At 35.9% G+C, this 19,909-nt stretch overlaps 1 protein-coding gene across 2 annotated transcripts in view; it reads left to right on the plus strand.

Moving 5' to 3' along the window:
* The first annotated feature begins 1,746 nt into the window (after positions 1–1,746).
* The window catches only part of LOC143257042 (uncharacterized), a 72,209-nt gene continuing 54,046 nt past the window's right edge, over positions 1,747–19,909 (plus strand). For both annotated transcript variants that reach the window (XM_076515137.1, XM_076515140.1), the window contains exon 1: positions 1,747–2,284. The gene's annotated coding sequence lies outside the window, so the exon portion shown is untranslated. The remainder of the gene's footprint in view (positions 2,285–19,909) is intronic.

A 19,909-nucleotide genomic window follows, 5' to 3' on the forward strand; every position in this document is an offset into this window, starting at 1 on the left:
AATAATCCTAACAGAGGGACGAACAATAACCCTCACATTAACACTCCTGACAGAGGGTCAAACAAAAACCTCAGATGGTTACATCCTGGCTGAGTATCAAACAGTAGCTCTTACATTAACAATCCTAGCTGTGAGCCAAAAAATAACCCTTGGACAAACAATACTGGCAGGGGGCCAAACAATGACCCTTAGACTAACAATCCTGACAAAGAAAAAATGAAACCCTCAGACTTTTATTTTGTTCGTAATGTTTCCCTTACATCAAGCAAACCAGCCAGTATTAGTGTAGTAATGTTTTCTTTGTTTAAACCAATAACTCAGTTTTCGGAATACGAAGAGAATTACAAGTATGAAAATGAAAGATAAAAGGATAAGAGGAAAACTGAAAAAAAGATGGAAGGATGGAGAGAAGACACGACAAAATACAATGTGAATGTAGCTTTGACACAGAACAGAGAGCAGTGGAGCGCAAGGACTAGTGAAGAAGGACCCAAGTACTAAGGCGTCTTAACGCCATCCCAGTCATGCCATATGAATCAACCATATTGTGTTCTCAAGGTTATCTTGACCTTAGACGAATGTCATGTGATTGCTCTTTAGTCCTATGAATCTATTATTTCCAACTCATATAAGAACCCACGACAATACTGTTCACTTCAAACGTAGAACTTAATCTATCGTATATGTTTCTTTGTTCATTGAGCTTAATGTTGCTGTAAAAAAAATTGTTGTTGCAGTAACGTGGTTGACTTGATGATTAGGTTAAGTGTCGTTAATTAACATATGCTGTAGCTACCACGAGGAGCGTGATTTTGTTTATTCGGCACTAGTATTGCAAGAACCTCGGGTTTATGGGACGTGATTTCGATATTGATACAATTAGAAAAACAAGTAGACTCGACATCCACCAAGACAGTGACCAAAGTAAATAGCCGCAGCAATTTTTGCTGTCTGGTATTTATAGTAGGAGTGGTCAAGAATGCGGTAATCCTTCATCACCCTCTATATTACGTTCACAATAGCCACTGTCTTTACTTCTTCTCTAGGATAAACAGACTTGTGTCGTAAAATATCTAACAACCACTAACAAGACGTTTCGGGACCTTTGTTTCTGCCACTTACACTGTCTTTCGGCTCTTTAACGTAGTGTACAACGTTTTGTGTATGTTGGAACAATCAAGTAGGTTGATAATTGAATTTATTTATTGATTTTCTGGATGTAGTTACTGAAGAGAAAAAAATATTCTATTATTTCCTAAAACGAAATGTGAGATAGTAATGTTGATTGAAAAATAAGTGGTTCAAGTGGGATGACTTTCAACAAGGCAACTTGAAAAACTAAAGATCACACATAGTGTTAGCATTGTTTAAAATGTACTTTATTTCTGACACAGAAGGTCGCTGTCAAGTTTAAACTATTTATCAGCGTCGATTGCTTTTAGAAATCAAGTTTCGAAACATGATTTAAAACGTTCGTTAAAGAATCATGTGAAATAAACATAATTTCAGTAATTCCATCCAATGGTCACTTCAGAAGAATATGCACCACAAATAAACTCCCACTAAAGTTAAAACTAATACATTTTTAACATATTTGAGACTCGTGCAACTAGTTGCACAGATGTGTATGCAATGCCGGAACAACCGACTGTTCTGTTAAGATCAATATGCAGCAAACGCCGCAAGTACAAGCGTTACACATGCGCTAACATTGATCCATGAGACCACGCCAGAAGAGCTGGAGTGTCTGGCGTCGTAGAGGTTGCACGTGAGAGCTAAGATGAGATTCTACGTTTCCTTGTCGTTGTTTGACCCGTCTAGTGTAAACGTCTGAAATAAGTTAATTAAGAAACTCGGAAAATTACACATTCTCCACCCTTCACACGATAATGATCGCGTTCCATGCAATCCTTGTATTGTAGACAAGCTGTAAGATACAGTGACGAAAAGGGATTATCGCGTTACGGTTTTGTTGACTCGCTTCGGGTGGGAAAATACCAGTCCGAGAGAAGCCAACAACATTAACTATAACCAGGAATGCTAACTTGTGGGTGGAGCACAAACTAGGATAGTCACGCTACTCTCGCGTGCTCACGCACTCAAGATAAGATGATGATTTCGTCATCATATGGTGCATTCTGGAAGTATCAATAATTTATTGTGAGTTGTTTTTCGAGTTCTAGACCAGCAGTTAATAGTTTATCAAACGATTCCGGGTGGATATGTAGATGATTTCAAAAGTGTCGGAAACGAAATATTGTATTGGAGTTCTGTCGAAAGTATGGTAAGTTTATTTTTATCTCTATTAACAAATTCTGACCTAAATATTCATTTCTTAATTAATCAAGAATTTAAAATAAATTTTTAAATAATTTACAAATTCTTTGAATTAACGTGGTAATATTAATAAAAATCTGCAAGGGTTTAAACGGCGGCTCATCCATTTAAATCGTCCCCCGGTGGGACAGCGATAATAAGTCTATGGATTTATAACGCAAAAATCCAATGTTCGATTCCCTGCAGTAAACTCAGCTTTGCTCTAAACCAACCAAACCATTAACAACTATTTTTTAATGGCAGTACTAAATCCATTGGAATATTTCATTCGCTCCCCCCCCCCCAGTTGTACAACTCGATGTTTGTGGAATTACAACACTAGAAACCGGGTTTCAGTACCCGTGGTAAGTAGAGTACAGATAGCTTATTGTGTAGCATTGTGCTTAACTTCAAACAAACAAATCAATTAAATCAATCAAAAGGAAATTAGACTTACAAATTAATACTTTAAATATTTTTTGCAGGAAGCTTGTTTAAGTGTAGTTTAAACAGAATGGTGACAAATACGTGGAATAAGGCTTGTAAACGAACGTAACATAACATTTAACATTTTTCTCGTGTTAAGTGAACCTTCCTTGATTTCAAACCAGTAAAAACTAAATCAGTGTAGCTATTTCAGTTAAACGGAATACTCCAGTTTAATAAATACAAAGCAAGTACATTTTATAAGCAAGATGAGAATCAATCTTAATAGCAGTTTCCTACTTTCCTACTGCTGTTCTACAGTGGAAACACTTATACAGGGGTAACTTTAAAACTGGAAAAAAAACTTGTCTAATAAGAATCAGTATCTGTCTGTGTAAGTCACGTGACTCCTTCTGGTCTGCTGACTGTGGAAAATTATAAGACGCATCAAACGAATTGTCTCGGCCCTGAAGTATATACAAACGTAAAAATGTTCACCCCACTCCTTGGAAAATTTCTCGAAACCCTTGACCTATACAATTGACTCACCATCTTCTAAGTGGTGTCAAACGAATGGTTTGCACAAAGGCTAAAATCTTCACCCAAAATCGACACCCAAGTGTGAAACTGATTTCCATCACAGCAGGTAAATGACTAGGCCTACTAACTACCGTTCGTAAGTCGGTTAACGAAATTAAACTTATATTTCGGCGCCAATGATTACTAAACTGAAAAAGTGTAAAATATTAGTTCAAGTATTATGTGTTATTTGAGACCACTAAATTTAGGACATGGTCCGACTGGTTCGCTAGTCTTATAATAAAACTTATTTTTTATACTTTTACATTTCGTATCCGGGATTTTTTCTTTACATTCGTCTCACAATTGTACTCGACATACGACATATCTAATTGGTATAATGTAATCACTGTTGTATGATTTACGTAGAAATACATATGTTTTTATAATTACTAAAGAAATACCTTCAGAACCTGCTTAACTAACATACAACATAGAAGTCAATTTTATGAATGTTCTGTTTGCACAAATAGACTTTAACCCTTATTATTAAAGCCGTCATTGGTAAAACCTGACAAAGGTAACATGAAACGAGAAAACGGTTACTATAAAGACATTAAGTGAACTATTAATATCCAACCATCACAATTAAAAACGTGGTTGATCATTCCTGATTAAGGTAATATCCAATAGAGAAAGGGTTGATACTGATGGACTAAATACACCATTAATTTTTAACCTTCGATACTAAAATGTGGCTTATGATACTTGACCAGTATGATATCCTAATATTCAATAGGAAAAGGTATAGACATACGAATAACCTTTGATCCTCATCATTTAGGATCATGCTTGTCATTAATGTATAAAAGAACTTATCCACTCAGCTACACACTTTCACCTCACAGTTTTTATTTGATTCAAAAGGTAAGGTCTGCACAAAGAGGATGGGGGATGAATTATTGAAGATACACAAACTGGTGAATATTCAGTATTGTAAGATGTACGGTAAGAAGGACCATTTATCTAATAGATGGTACGGTAATTTGAAGTCACGCACTCTCGATGATGTTGATTGTACGGTATTTTGAAGACAAGTACTGTCGCTAATGAGGATTGTGCGGTAATATGAAAAGAAAGCTGCTTCATCTTTGAATTTGACTATTATTTAGAAAACTCACAACGTTACAAAATATTCAGTAAATCGAAGAACAGTTTTGACGATAAGAACGTTGAGGTTATCCAGAGCTCTAAATTACCATGTATACTTACCATATGATAATCTGAAAATTAACTGTGCTGTACAGTAATCAAAAGAAAAGAAGTCTTCGTTTGGAATTGTTCGGTATTGTAAAACTATAAATAACTTACCCAGAAGTCTGAAAAAGAGCTTATCACGTAAGACACATTTTATTGCTACTCATCATAATCGTCTTAAAATCTTACATGTTACTGTTGTTGTGTGCAGTTTATCCCTAGAATAAGTATCATTGCTGGGAAACTTTTGAAACAGCTTACAGTCAAGTGTTAAATATTTTTTGTTGTTCCAGAACGACTCATGTACGAATGTTTTAGTTCTTGTGTTCACGTGCAGGATCGCGTACGTTTCCTTTCCTTCCTTTTTCTACCCTAGAAATCTAGGAAATCAGGAACGTCGCCGGAAGTCAAAGACAAGGTGATTTACTGACTGCTTGCTATCAGAAGACGGAATGATTTATTGAATACTTATTATCAGGAAAGGATCGTGCTGTTTCATTCACTTTGCTAGACGCAACAAAGAAGATGAAAGACGCTTGCTGAACGAAAGAACCCGACGTTGTTAAACGCGAATGTAAGCTTTATCTGGCCAGTATGTCTCAACTGGTTTCTGGTTCCACAAAACCATTCTGTGGTCACTCACGTGGTGTTCATAGTAGATATAGTAACTTCGTGTTTTTATACAGTTGAACATATTGATTGAGACTAGTCACATCGTGTTTCATTTAGTTTAACGTAAAATGTTGACTGTGACTAGTCACGTCGTGTTTTATTTTGTTTAACGCATAATGTTGACTGTGACTAGTCACGTCGTGTTTTATTTTGTTTAACGTAAAATGTTGACTGTGACTAGTCACGTCGCGTTTTATTTTGTTTAACGCATAATGTCGACTGTGACTAGTCACGTCGTATTTTGTTTAATTTAAGGTACATATCGACTGTGACTAGTCACGTCATGCTTTACTTTGTTTAACGTATAATGCTGACTGTGACTAGTCATACCGTGTTTTATTTAGTTTAAATAAAATGTTGACTGTGACTAGTCACGTCGTGTTTTACTTCGATCTGCATATCACATTCATTGAGACGTGTCATGTGGTGTTTTATTTAGTTTGACTCATAGTGTTAAGTGAAACTAGTCCTTTGTGATTTGTTTAGGTTTACTCATAATGTTGACTGAAACTAGTCACATAGTGTTTTATCTAGCCTAACCATAAATGTCATAGATGGCAGAGTGCAAGTCATGTGACCACTCAAAATAAGAACTAGTCAAGGGGACGACTTTTGAATAGTAAATCAGGTAGTCAAGCAGTGCCAAAAACGACTCTCCAAGTAGCCGCTAAAATCAATGATTACCTAATATGACCATTAAATATGAGTCATTTTACTATTGTGTAGTCGGAAAATAGTCAGGTGATGGTGGCAGGGATACCTGGCAGGTAATAAATTTGACTGCTCTATGACAGGCGTCATGACTTTCGTGAGGTAGTCATTCTGACCAATGCTGACTACCTGACAATAGTCTCATTGCCTACCCTCAAACTACTACAGAGTAGTCATGGCATAGTCAGTGTGACTCTATTCGTCCAAGGAGCAGTTGTCATTATGACCATCAAGTAACAATGGACTGTTGTCATTACGACTATCCAACGACCATGGAAGATAGGTCATGTTGACCTGGTCATGACCACCTCTGTAATGTCACTGTTAGGCAAAGATACCATCTTCAGTCAGTTGTGGTTAGCAGAACCATCATTAAGCAGTCAACCTCGCTGCCATCTGATGATTCAACCTAAGTCCCAGCAACCTGCCACCATCCTGAAAAATATAAAATGCATTTTAGCAGCACCATTTTTATTCTAAATTGAACACAAATGTACATCAGTATACATGTACCAAAATAAAATTCAAAATGCAGCAACAATTTGAAAATAAACAACTGAACTTTACACTTGGTTTTCACAAATTCACCCTGGATCAAATGCACATGACAAGTTACTATTCCCAGATCTAATATAACCTTATGGCTTTGGACACTATCTTCTTCCTTTACCTTTGGACGTTTTGACAGATTTTTCGCTCCTATGTTTTCTGACATTCAACACATCAAGCAACTGAAGAACACATCTGTCTTCATCTTTGTCAGATTTGGTTATTTTCCTGGACTCATCATAGAGCTTCAGAACAAGTCTTTCAACAAAGTTGAAAGTTTTCTTAAGTTTTGTTGGAATTGCAAAGTTGAAGATATAAAAACTCCCTAGATACATAATAAATGCTTCCACAAAATCTTCAGTGGCACAAATATCAAAGCCATTAACATATAGTTTGAATTCCTGATCACAAAACTGAGAAATTGAACCACATTGAATGTATATACCACTCTCAGCAGGTTCCTTAACTTCAGTACCCACCGTGATACTTTCACTTTTTTTTAGAAGAAAATGGATACCAAGAACGGCAATACTAGATGTAACATCAGGCTTGTGTGAGGACTGTTTCATAAGAAATGCTAGCAATGGATTAATTTCTGGTGATATGTTTCTGTCCTGCAGGTGAGAATTTACTGAGTCCTTATATTGAGAGAGAAAGTTGGACACTCCTTTTTCTGCATTATTTCCTAGCCGCTTAAATTCATTCAGTTGCTGTGCTGTTGATGCCACAAGGAAATAATAATGCTCTATAATTTCATTGACAGGAGTGTTGTCAATGACCAGCTTCCTATGATCATGCAGAGTTTTGTCCATAAGCAAGTCCACTTTACAAAGATCACCTTTTTTTGCAATGCAGACGAGTTTTATCAATTTCTTGTGTTTTCGGTGGAAGTTTCATCCTCCCCAACTGGCTTTTACACAAGTATTGCTTTAATCCATATAGCCTCTGTTCTGAGATGTGATTTGGAGATGGGGTTTCATCTGTTGCAGTTTTCGTCTTTTTTCTTTCTTTCTTGGACTATAGGCAATGATGAATCCTTCCACTTTCTATTATTCTGGAATTTCTGACGAAGCCTCATCCTCCACAGCTTCTGCAATTAGAATTGACAGAATTAGTTCTATTGAGAATGAATAACAAAACTGCCTTGGTATAACTATAATTATTTTAAGCAGTATTTCTTTTAAACCACTTTTGGTATTTTTCAGGTTTAATATGAGAAACTGAAAGTCATACATACTGGTTAATAAATCAGTTGTACGAGTTCATCTTGACAATGTATTTTTTTAGCGTCAAATTAGTTGAGTTTCGTTAGTTGAGTCATGTTACATCGTATACAAACAAAACAAATATTTCAAAGTATCAAAATAGTATTTTCCACAGCCACTTCTTGGTAAATATATGTACTTGTGTATATTTAAAAAAATATAACTTCCCACAAAATTTTCATTTGTTTCTTCACTAATATTATGCAACACAAAAAAATGCCATTTAAGTTATTTTGTAACTAATGAACATATTTCTTTCAGAATACATTTACACCCTTACAAGTGGTGATATGGTCATTCCTGTTATGCACTTTAGGACGAATTTTATTGACCTCATTGGCTTTTGGGCTCATAAAGTCAAATGTATAGATAAAAGAATATATTTGTGATAAAAATATATTTCACAACAAACATAACATAATGCACATGTGGATAGTACTTACACGAACACCTTGGGGTGTTAGATTTGGGGCATCTGACAGCTGAGGATAGAGCTTGAATATTTCATCCACTACTTGGTCATACTGCCTTGAAGTGGGATATCTGGAAAATAGAGGTTGGGCAGGCTATCAAGTACAGATGAAGACATCTGAAAAGATATAATTACACGCTTGTAATCAGAAATGGTACACATGGTATTCACTGCACAACACTTACAAGGTATAGTTGGAAACCTCAGCAAAGCAGTAGATCTAGGCAGACTTGACAAATTTTCCAGCTTAAAGGGTACTGGCCAAGGCTTGAATGCTAAAGTGCTGACCAAAGAAAATATCAAATAGTTCACAACACTTTCAAATTGGGGTCGACTGATTGCAGTGAAATACTAACTAAGACCTAATTGTCTCAAATGAAAGATGAAACTATTTCTCCAACAGATTGAAAGATCTGTTTGACATTCATTAGGACATATCCTACCATGATGATATGGACTGAATTTGTTCAATACTGGGACCGGGTGAAAATCCACTCTGCTTGCTTGAAAACACTTCAGGGTTCGGTGGATTCTGATCAAAAATAAATTTTTAACGGGTCTAAATTTGTAATAAAACAAAAAACAACAGTAATTGTGCTATGTTGAATAATGTATATTGAACAATTTTACTTCTTTTATTCGGAATAAAATTTCTGCAGAGTGATTACTACATAAATCCAATGACTACAGAAATGATTATAATCATTCAAATTTAAATGGGTTGCGCATTCTTACAAACGACTTACCACAACAGCTATCTCTCCGTCAGAGGCTCCAGCATTAGAAACCAGAGAAACGCGTAACTTTGCTCGTGGTTTTGGAATGTCAGACCATTGAACATCCACTCATTCCTGTCAGTCTTTCATGTACACTTGAGCTGACAAGTTGGTAGCATCTACATCCAGATTAAATTGTCAGAAATCTTAGTGGGCAACAATCCCAAGTCATCCACTGACACCACAATTTTTATTTCATTGTAGGTAATGTGGTAGGAAAAAGGCATCTCTCTGGTATCTAAAAGTATGGTACTGATCAAAAATGATCTATATGTATACACATGCAGAAAAGTTGTCATTGAAGAACAACTACAAAACACCAAAAAGATATATTACATTTCCATAAATTTAACATCAGCAGGACTGGTATAAATCAGTTGAATAAGTAATTTGTTTTTTCCCTAACAAATAGTAGCCTTTAAAAGATGAAAGCAAATATAAGTAGTCTGACCTCAATAGTTGGTGATGATAGTGGTGATTTTGGTGCAAATATGCATGATACATATTAATAGGACACAAGTTCTGTCTATTTGAAAATTGTAGTGAAATGTGTCACAAAAAGGCAGAAACAAATTTACATAAAATATGTTAAATCTTTTGATGAAATTTGTCACTGGAAGGTACACAACAAGTTACATAAAATAGGTTAAAATATTCCACTGATTACCGAGTTCTGTTTAAAAGTTGTCATCATTCAATCGCCACGAATGTAGTGATGTAGGATGATCACATTTTCACCTTTGTTCACATAACAGGGCAATGGGTAATGATCATAAAGATCTGGAATGCTCAGAAGTTCATAGCTTCTCATTGGCTCTACAATGTAAGCATGAGATACCTGTGATAATCAACAGTTTGGTATCTTTGACAATACAAGAAAGGTTTTCCCCAAAGAACAAAGCAAGAGATCACTGAAGAAAATTGAAGACTGTCGAATTCATAGCTACTGACAACCACTGTCCCTGTGTTGTATGCGAGGCAGTTGACTGTACAACCTGATGCTTTAGTGACAAAATCGCCTTCCCCAACAAATGCACTGACAAGGTTTCGTTCTTCACCGAGTGAATTCACAGGCAATCTGACAGGATTAGTCAGGTCAAAGGTATCTATTCCAAGAAATCCGCTTTCCAAGTGTGAACAGAGTTTATACTGGTATCTCATTGCCATTAGTTTGGCGTGATTCCTCCTGTTTTTGGTACGTCTTGCAACATCAACAAAAAACTATGTTTGGCCTTAAATATCATGGTCCACACATTCCTCAGTGGACCAAATCTGCGGGTCATCTCTGGGTAATGCAAAGTAAAATGTCCCTTTGGCTTGAGAGTTCTATTTGGAAAGTCGTTTTCATAAAGAGAATGTAACTGTTGTATCACGCCATTTACAAATTCAATGCTTGCATATGACATTGATGGACACATTATCAATTCTACCATATCCAGCAGAGCCAAAAGAACTTCCCATCTGTTGTTGCCTTCTGGCACTGCATCACCCACCAGTAATGGAAATAACCTCAAGAGACACCAAACTTGCACAGCTTTTTGCTTAATGTGTACAGACCCTCGCAAAATAACAATCTCAGGCCTATTGATTATTAGCAGTTCCTTTGTAGTGGAACTCCTTCACTCTGCCTGCAAGGTACTGAAGGCTGAAGTATCCAGACAAGACATACTGATCTATGAGTAAAACTAAAATTTCTAACATCAAGCCAGATTCAAAAAGGTCATGTAATATATCAGATGGTAGAGCATTTTCCACATGAAACTGCTGCAGAACGTTCAGGGGCGATCTTTTTTAACCCCATATGTACTTGACAAAGTCGGTTCAGTTTCGACCATTGAAAATTGGTAATTATAGGATACAATATATCTCTCTGAACATTTTGAAATATCAGTCAACTTTCTTAAATCATCCCTAGTTACCATGCAGAATCTACATGATCTGAGAGCAGAAAATGATTCAAGAAATCTTCCAATAGCATGGCTTCCCAAATTATCTGCAACAACAACAAGAGGTGCACCTCTGAATTTGAATGTTTCCTCTGGTTTGACAATGTCAATACCAATGTTTTCAAGAACAGATAGTTCTTCGATCAAAGGTCTCATCACTGTATTTAGCCCATGTATTTTTACATTTTGGCTCTTCACCTAGATTGCTAAGAATATACAATGAAGTCGAGATCTCAAAGCAGGTTCAGTATTGTCTAACTGATAGTAGAAAGCATCATATTTTTAAGCAGGAGCTCGTATTCCAGCCTGGTTCACAGCTGTAAACTCATCAAAATAGAGAATGATTTGAAGGGCAAGGGGAGTTTCTTGCCAGAATGGATGGTTTTTGAAATGTTCACTATCAACGACATCTCTAACACAATCATCAGCTGACTGGCGAGAATAAACAACCTGACTAAAATATCATCACGTTTAAGCAAACACTTCAAAGTATCTAGTAAAGAAACATACTGCATTGTGTCATGTTTCCCATTACCAGCAATTTCCAGGTCACACTCAAAAGGTTTTACAAATGCCAAATTATCTTCAATGTAAAACTGGAAATTATTGTGGTCAGTGAAATTTTCAATCATGGAATGAAAGTCAAGACTTTCTTTCTTGTAAGCTTCCATCACTGCAACTATACTATTTCTAGGAATCCACTCACTGATCAATGTTCTTTTTATAGTTTGGAATAAATGTTCATATAATATAACATAATATAACAGGACAAATTTTTTAAAAAATTACTTGTAGTTTTGTAAGCAATGTTTTTCATTTTCACGCAGCTGCAGAATTGTTTTAACTAAGGTTCTTCGCTTGTCTGTGACAACCATCTCCTTATTACCATCAACTGCCTCATCACTGTCAGAGTTTTATACCTCTGTTCCATAAAGTATTCGGCACATTCACCACCAGTTTCATTATCATGCATACTGGTAGTAGCAAGCCATCCATGATTTTATTTATATGTCTTTTCAAACATCTGATGCTTTTGAATAGTCTTTTACATCCATTAACCCCACATGGGACAACAAATCCAGGCTTATGCTCATGAACCAAAGAAAAATGTGAAAGAAGCTTGCTAAAATGCCTAACCTTATAATTACATTTAATGCAAAGGAAAATATTGAAAACTTCTGACTGTTCTACCATGTTTAACTCCAAAGTTTACCAAACTTCACATTGTCTATTAATAAATATTATGCAAGACATGCATCCAAATATCACGGGTTTTCATTCTGGAACGTAAAATGTATCATTTATTTAACTAAATTTAATGATAAATTTCAACAATTACAACTAGCAAATGTCGGTCGCCCGCGAACTGACGGTGTATCCTCGAACTTGCTCTCAATCTAGCGAATAAAAACGTACTTCAAAATGCAAATTCTTGCCGCAACCCCTTGGGGGTGGCCAAAAACATTGGCCAGACCTCAACCTGACTAACATATTCACCAAATTGAATAGAAATCCGAAAGGAATTGTGGACTGTAGAGTGAACACAAGGAAATCTCTGCAGGCGCATACGCATGCTGATATGTGAACCATAGTATCCCCGATTTTCGTAAGGGTGTACATTTTTTATTATTTTAACTTCACAACTCGGTTGCTCCTGACTCGATGCAATATCTCCCGGATTCTACATTTCTCTCACTGGTATGGATGTGTTATGTATTATGGGAGGGACCCAAAGTCTGAAAAGTTCTTTGGGAGCAAGCAAGGGAAAGGGGTTGGGGGGAATATTTTGCAGGATCACAGGCCTTCTATTCATAGTGTACGGCCTGATGCTGACTCTTATCTCGCACCATTCGATTTCAAAGTATAGAGTTTAAAATTTAAATACATTTTGTACCTAAAGAGATTTTTAGATAGTTTGTAATATTAAATTAAAGAAACACACATTAAACACAATATAGGTTTCACTTTTTCGCTGTTTTCAATTGATTTATAATGCCGTCCCCATTTGTAACTCTATTGTTGGCTGTGTCAGTGGATCCCGCCATAATACACACATCGCATAAAGTGTGTACGTTTTAGCATTTGTAGCTTTGCTTATTTATTAAAAATAAGGATTTATTATTTACGTATTATCGTATGTCATCTTTCATTACCAAATGTCTATAAAATAATAACAGACGAGGTCTCTTTTAATGAGTATACAATTTTCATCTGTGTAGCGGTGGCCGTAACAAAACTTTTCAGCAGCGGTGTAGTTGGTGCTAAATTTAACAGAGCAGCAACATGGATCATTGCAGGTTTTTACTTCTTCCACAGGATATGCATTCAAGATACCAAATATGTGCATTTGTGATGTCAAGACTGGGGGAATGTTTACGATTTCATACTTGCTTCAAAGCATTATCTAAATATAAATATTCCTACTCTACTACTACTAGACTACAGTAGTACAGACCTACGCAATGTAACGGGCAACCATCCTTGTTTACACAAAACGAGTTGTACAAAAAAATACGGATGGATTCACTTCAACTAATCTATAAAGTTAAACATTCATATTCATATATTGTTTTATTGAAACATAGTATAGCAAAATATTTCTTCTTTTCTTCATCAGTGCGGTTGCATGGCAATTGTGCAATGTCAGTAAGAGTTTCGGTCATTATAAATTCTATAAACGTCATACGTAATTCTCCAATGTGCGACGAAAAAATACCTGTGTGATTTCTTCCCCCCCCCTACACCGCCGCCTTTGGGTTTATTGTGTCATCCCTACCTTCGGTTGCCGCTAAGGAGTGGACCGTGCCGTCTTCACTTCCCCCCTGTGTGTGTATTGTTGTATGTAAGCCCCTAAATCCCCCCTCGACCACCTTGAGGAATGATCAACCTCTCTCCACAAATAACATCTACAGCCCTCCTTGCACAAGGAACTCCTGCCTTCAGATAAACTCGACCTGGTACACCCCTCTGGAAAAGAGATAGTCTCGCTCGCGTCTAATATAGCTGCTTTCCATTTGTACTCGATTTTCGCTGCGCACCACTAGACGAATCGGATGCATTTCTCGGACGTGTAGTGTCAGCGCGATTGTTAACCACGTGGGGGAAAGCTTATTTCAGTCATAACTTAGATCGTTGTGGATTGTAATAATAAATATATTGACTATTGGATTTCATATTCCAATACTCCAACACACGCACACAACAATACAAAAACACAATTGTCAAATAAAACAGTGAAGAAATAGTAGTGGTCGATAAATAAGATTTATTTAGGTAGGATTTATTTTGTGTGAAAGAAATTTATTCCCCCTCACAAATAAAAGTAAATAAAGAAATAAACAAATGTTTGCAAAGTTTAACCCTGGTCACGTTTCAATTGTTGTATTTATGGAACAAAATGCATGTATACAGTCATCCGTTTGAACTGCACCTTAATGCTATAAAAAACATCAAGAGTGTCAATTCATGAGTTAATGCTGTCTATAGTGTTGGTCTTCCTGACCACAAAGTAGTCCTTAAGACTAGCATAGCAGTGCTGCTATGAAGTAGTCAAGGTGACTGGGAAGTTGTCAAACAGAATGGGAAATGGTCATTCTGACTGGGAAGTAGTCAAACCGACTAATTGCTTAAATTGACTAAGGTTCAGTCAAACTGACTAGTAATAGATCATCGTTACTACTTAATAGTCAATTTCATATCCACGACTACAAAATGGTAGTTATCTTATCTTACTTATTGATACATTTTAGATAGTCAATTTGACTGCGACCACGATATCTCTAAAGCAGAAAATAGACGTGACTATACCCTGGTAGTCGTAATGAACAACTTTTATTTAGAGTGACCCTGCATGTAATTAGATGCAGCTCTTGCCACTGAAGAGAAAATCATAGAGCAACCAGGAGTAAAGATTATATATTTCATAAACAACAAAAAACATCGTCTATTTGGAAATTTCAAGGTTTGAAGTTGGTGTAAACATTACCACAAGCGATGAAACTAAAGAGAACAATTTATTGTTCATATTTTATATTTACTTGTTGTAGAACACGTGCAAGTGAAGGAAAACACATTCGGCTCTGTAAGGAGAACAGACCTTAAAGTAGCCTGGTTGCATTCCAAATCTGTATGTTTTATGAAGTTACATTCAACTCTATAGGTGTATGAATCAGTCTGTTGATAACAGAGGGCTCGTGATTATACATTTAAATACACCTATTAAGGAGGAAAAGCGTAATTAATTTTAATTATACTTAAATAATTTGATACGCACGCACCATAAGTAATTATACTTTCGGAAATCTGGAGTTTCTTTAGAAAGAGAATGAACACTGTAAATTAAAAATTATAATATGTATTAAGAATATTAACTATCAATAAGAAGTGGTGAAAGTATTATATATACATATCCCATTGTATAACAGTTCAACAAAAAAAAGTAAATATTTTAATTAACAGAATGTGTTAGGACTAATCCTGAGTTTGGATAAATATCTTATTTTTGTTATTCAGGTTTTTCGAAGAAACTGTATAATAATTATTTCCAGCTGAGGTATAATTATTATTATTGTACATAAATAACACACATAATTGTACATTTACTAATTGTAATTCACATATGTTGAAACTATGAAACAACGTTCTTATCCAAGCAAGAAACTGTACGCGAAAATTACATATTTGCATTTGTAATCAATGAGAAGTATAGCAGGCTGATGCAAGTATACGCTGCGTATTTTCCATAGTAATGGTAATGGTTTTAATTAATTAGTAAATAATTAATTTCCGCTTACATAATAAAAGAGGCTTTAAATTATAAAGTGACCATTAGTGACGTTAACTATTATGTCAGTTTACTACTTAGGTGTTACTTTTCCTCTGATTGTTGTGTTAACTATGAAAGTAGGCTTAGCAATTCGTGGTTAAGAAGATCAATAGGAATAAAAATTTAATGTATGGAAAATAATTCTTATTTAGCGATTTGTCGGCGTATCTTCTGTTGTGCCCCCGACAGTACCACTGGATTTTGGCATATCTCACAAATTTATACAGCTAATGCCTAAAAATATGTTTAAAATAAACAAAACCTTCAAATAACGTCTCACAGAGTGATTTTGGCCACATCAATATATGTAGCAGATAACAACAGACAAGTGTACAGTAAAGTGACGTGACACGTGGTCTATTTCGTTTATAAGCTTAAAACGAGCCACTGTGCCCAGCCACGTGGTGCCCTATCTAGCCTCACGTGTAGGAATCTCCAAAATTATCACTCTAGCTTTGTATCATTCACAGAGATTAGTTACGAGATGCTTTATATCTCTTAGTATGTAACATTTACCAGTACTAATATGTTGTATTGTTTTGTTGTATTATATTCACTAAGGTTATTCACATAATGTTTATCTAACCTAAAGTGTAACATTAACAAAAATGTTATTTACGTAATGTTTTATCAACTTGGGTTAGGGCGTTCGACACGTGATATGAGAGTCGCGGGTTCGAATCCCCGTCACACCAATCATGCTCGCCTCTTCAGTCGTGGGGGCGTTGTAAAGTGACGGTCAATTCCACTATTCATTAGTAAAAGAGTAGCCCAAGAGTTGACGGTGGGTGGTGATGACTAGCTGCCTTCCCTCTAATCTTACACTGCTAAATTAGGAACGGCTAGCGCAGATCGCCCTAGCGTAACGTTGCGCGAAATTGAAAACAAACAAATTATCTGCTAAACGTATAATATTCACCGAGACTGCTCGAGTGATATTTATCTAACCTAACGCGTTAACATTCACTTGTTATACGTGGTAAATATTAACAGTGAAATGTGTATGATTGTAGCTTTATCAAACGTTTGAGTTATGCGTTCAAATTTGTGAAAATGTGGGTCCAAAAAATGTTTGTGTTCCACAAACCATAATTTTCAGCTCTAATGCTAATTCTATTATTGATATATCTATTTGTTAATTTAAACTTTCCTGTGGCAGCAAACAAATCTGACGGCAAAATAGAGTAGTAGTTTATGTACCAAGAAAGAAAGTTTATAGCTACGTTTCAAACTTATATTTGTTTTAAATACAGCCTTCAACAAATAATCTAATTTTTACGTTGTATTATTCTGTGTAAATCAAAATTCCCCTTTCATATGTTTAGATGGCAGTTGATCCAATAGTTAAAAAAAAACTAAAAAAAATAGATACAAGCATACTGAACGTTCTCACACTTCAAAAATATACCCATACCAAGGAGATTTGAACCATAAATTTCCTGCTTTTTATGATAAAAGCAAGGAACATGTGGGAGAAAATAATTATTTTTAATAATGAGGGTAATTATAACTATTAAAAAGACAAAAAAATAGAATTATATTAGAGATTATGGGCGTCGTAACACGCCTGTTCATACCAACTGTGCAGAGTTATGGGCGTCGTAACAATTTAGTAGTGTAAGACTAGCCTGTCATCACCAAACTGTGCTACATTGACCGTCAGTTAGGAACCCGTGAAACCAGTCCCAGGCGGTTCTCGCGCCACATACAATTGAATTTCGGAGAGACGAAATCTTCTGGAAACGAGTTCTACCAAATATTTTGAGTACAAAGGTACCCTAATTTTGTTCAATGAACTCACAGATTTACGAAGGTAACAAACAAACAAAAATTTTTCTTCTTCACCCCTTCACACCAAACATGCTTGCTCTTTCAGCCGTGGGGGCGTTATAATGTGACGATCAATCCCACTATTCGTTGATAAAAAGTAGCTCAAGAGTTGCCGGTGGGTGATGATGACTAGCTGCGTTCCCTCTAGTCTTACACTGCTAAAGTAGGGACGGCTAGCACAGATAGCCCTCGAGTAGCTTTGCGTGAAATTCAAAAAACAATCAAACAAACATTCTTCTTAAAAATCTTGAAACCGCCGAGAGAATGAGTGACTTAAGGTTTGATCAAGGTAAACCATTAAACATTCAGTAATACAAGTTTTACATATCTACAATCAGACTTATTATTAAAACTAAGCAAAACCAAGTTAAATAATTGCACATAGGTTTGTGAAAACACTCAACAACTGAAATAAATTAACTCTATATGTTTCGGTTTACTAAAGTGTAAACTATCACCAAAGGTAAACATATATATGTGTCTGTTGGACGTGTAACACTTTATTAAGCCAAAAAATATAGTCATTTTTTAAATTTTAAAATCGTCTACTTATCTTATATTCCTGGTTACTTATGTCTCTGAATCCCCCGGTAAACTTCACAGCTGCGGGTAGAGGAAGTTAAAAGGGGATCTGAAGATGTAAATAAAGATTACAATTACGAGAAAATAAATATAGAGGGTGAAGTTACTTTCTATGCTCAAGAAAAGATCTTTTGTAGTTACATCACTGTTCCGAATTTCAATATTAATGTCCACATGTTTACCTGCAATAACTGTATGAAATAAAAACATAAAATATAACGTTTAGTATGTAAGAAGCGTAAACAATAATGGTTTTATAAATATCTTCAATATTCGGTTTTTCAAGTACTATCCATAATAGAAAAAAGTCTTCATGTGAATGAGTGATTTCAAAACTTCAACGAACGCATTTTTAATGTTAGTTCGAGCAGCAAAGAGGAAATATTGTGTCATCATCACTTTAAGTAGTTTTCCTTTGAAACAGTAGCAAGTTTACATATTTACAACACTGATATCCACGGTTCGATTCAACGCGGTGGACATAGAAGATAGACAAGCGCCACTTTACTCTAAAACAAACTTTAAATAAGACATGTATTCAGAAACATCAGTGAACGGTGAATTATTTCAAGTGCATCAGAGGAATGAAATGAAGAACTGAATCACGTGCTACAAATCTGAACAAGTTCAGCCACTTAACCAGAGTCAATATCAGGTATGGGCATTTGAGGCTTTGGTTCAGTTTCAACAGAACTGGTTTAGCCATTATAAGCCACCTGTTGTTCCAAGTATGCATCCAAGAAACTTTAAGGGCGCGGCATGGCCAGAGAATTAGGACGCTTGACTCGTAATCTGAGGATCATGGGTTTGACTCCCCGTCCCAACAAATATTCTCGTCCTTTCAGCCTAAGGTGAGTTAGAATATTACGGTAACTTCCACTACTCGTTGGTAAAAGAGTTGGTGGTGAGTAGCAACCTTACCTCTAGTCTTACACTGCTAAATTAGGGATGGCTGGCGTTGTGCGAAATTCAAACCAAATCAAAATTATTTAAATAATTATTGGAATAAATTTAGTTTTTGGGGTCCTTACCAACCAAGTTTTGTTGTATTTCGATTACATATATATATATATACACAGAGAGAGAGCATTCTGGAGAGAGCAAGAACATTTGCTATTATTATAATGTTGTTGTTTTTCAATACATTTGAGCCTATTGTTATTCTATATCGTTTTCCACCGTTGAGCGGTTTCTTTTTTATTATTAATTAAAAATAACGCAAAATCTAGTCATTGGACAGTAAAGAAAGCAATTTATTTCTTTTTTATTTCTTGAACCGTGAAGTACACGTTCTGTAAGCTATGCTCATTGATAGACCTAACTTGAAAATTACGCTTGATAGCCGCATACTTGTTAAATTCCTCTTGTAACTACTCTACAAACTCAGCAAAAACGTTTAACATAGCACTGGTTTGGTTTGGTTTTATTTTTGAATTTCATGCAAAGCTACACGAAGATTGCGCTAGTCGTCCCTAATTTAGCAGTGTAAGGCTAGAGGGAAGGCTGCTAGTCATCACCATTCACCGCCAACTATTGAGCTGCTTTTTTACCAACGAATAGTGGGATTGACCGTTACATTATAACGCCCCCAAGGCTGAAAGGGTGAGCATGTTTGGTGTGGCTGGGAGTTGAGCCCGCGATCTTCGGATTACGAGTCGAGTACCTTAACCAACACAGCACTGACTTAACTAACTAATCACTGACGAACTGGCTCAATGGTTAGATCCTTCACTAATTCAGTAAATGAATAACTCGCTGATTAA

The sequence above is a fragment of the Tachypleus tridentatus genome, chromosome 7 (assembly GCF_004210375.1).
Source record: "Tachypleus tridentatus isolate NWPU-2018 chromosome 7, ASM421037v1, whole genome shotgun sequence".
NCBI classification, from domain to species: Eukaryota; Metazoa; Arthropoda; class Merostomata; order Xiphosura; family Limulidae; genus Tachypleus; species Tachypleus tridentatus.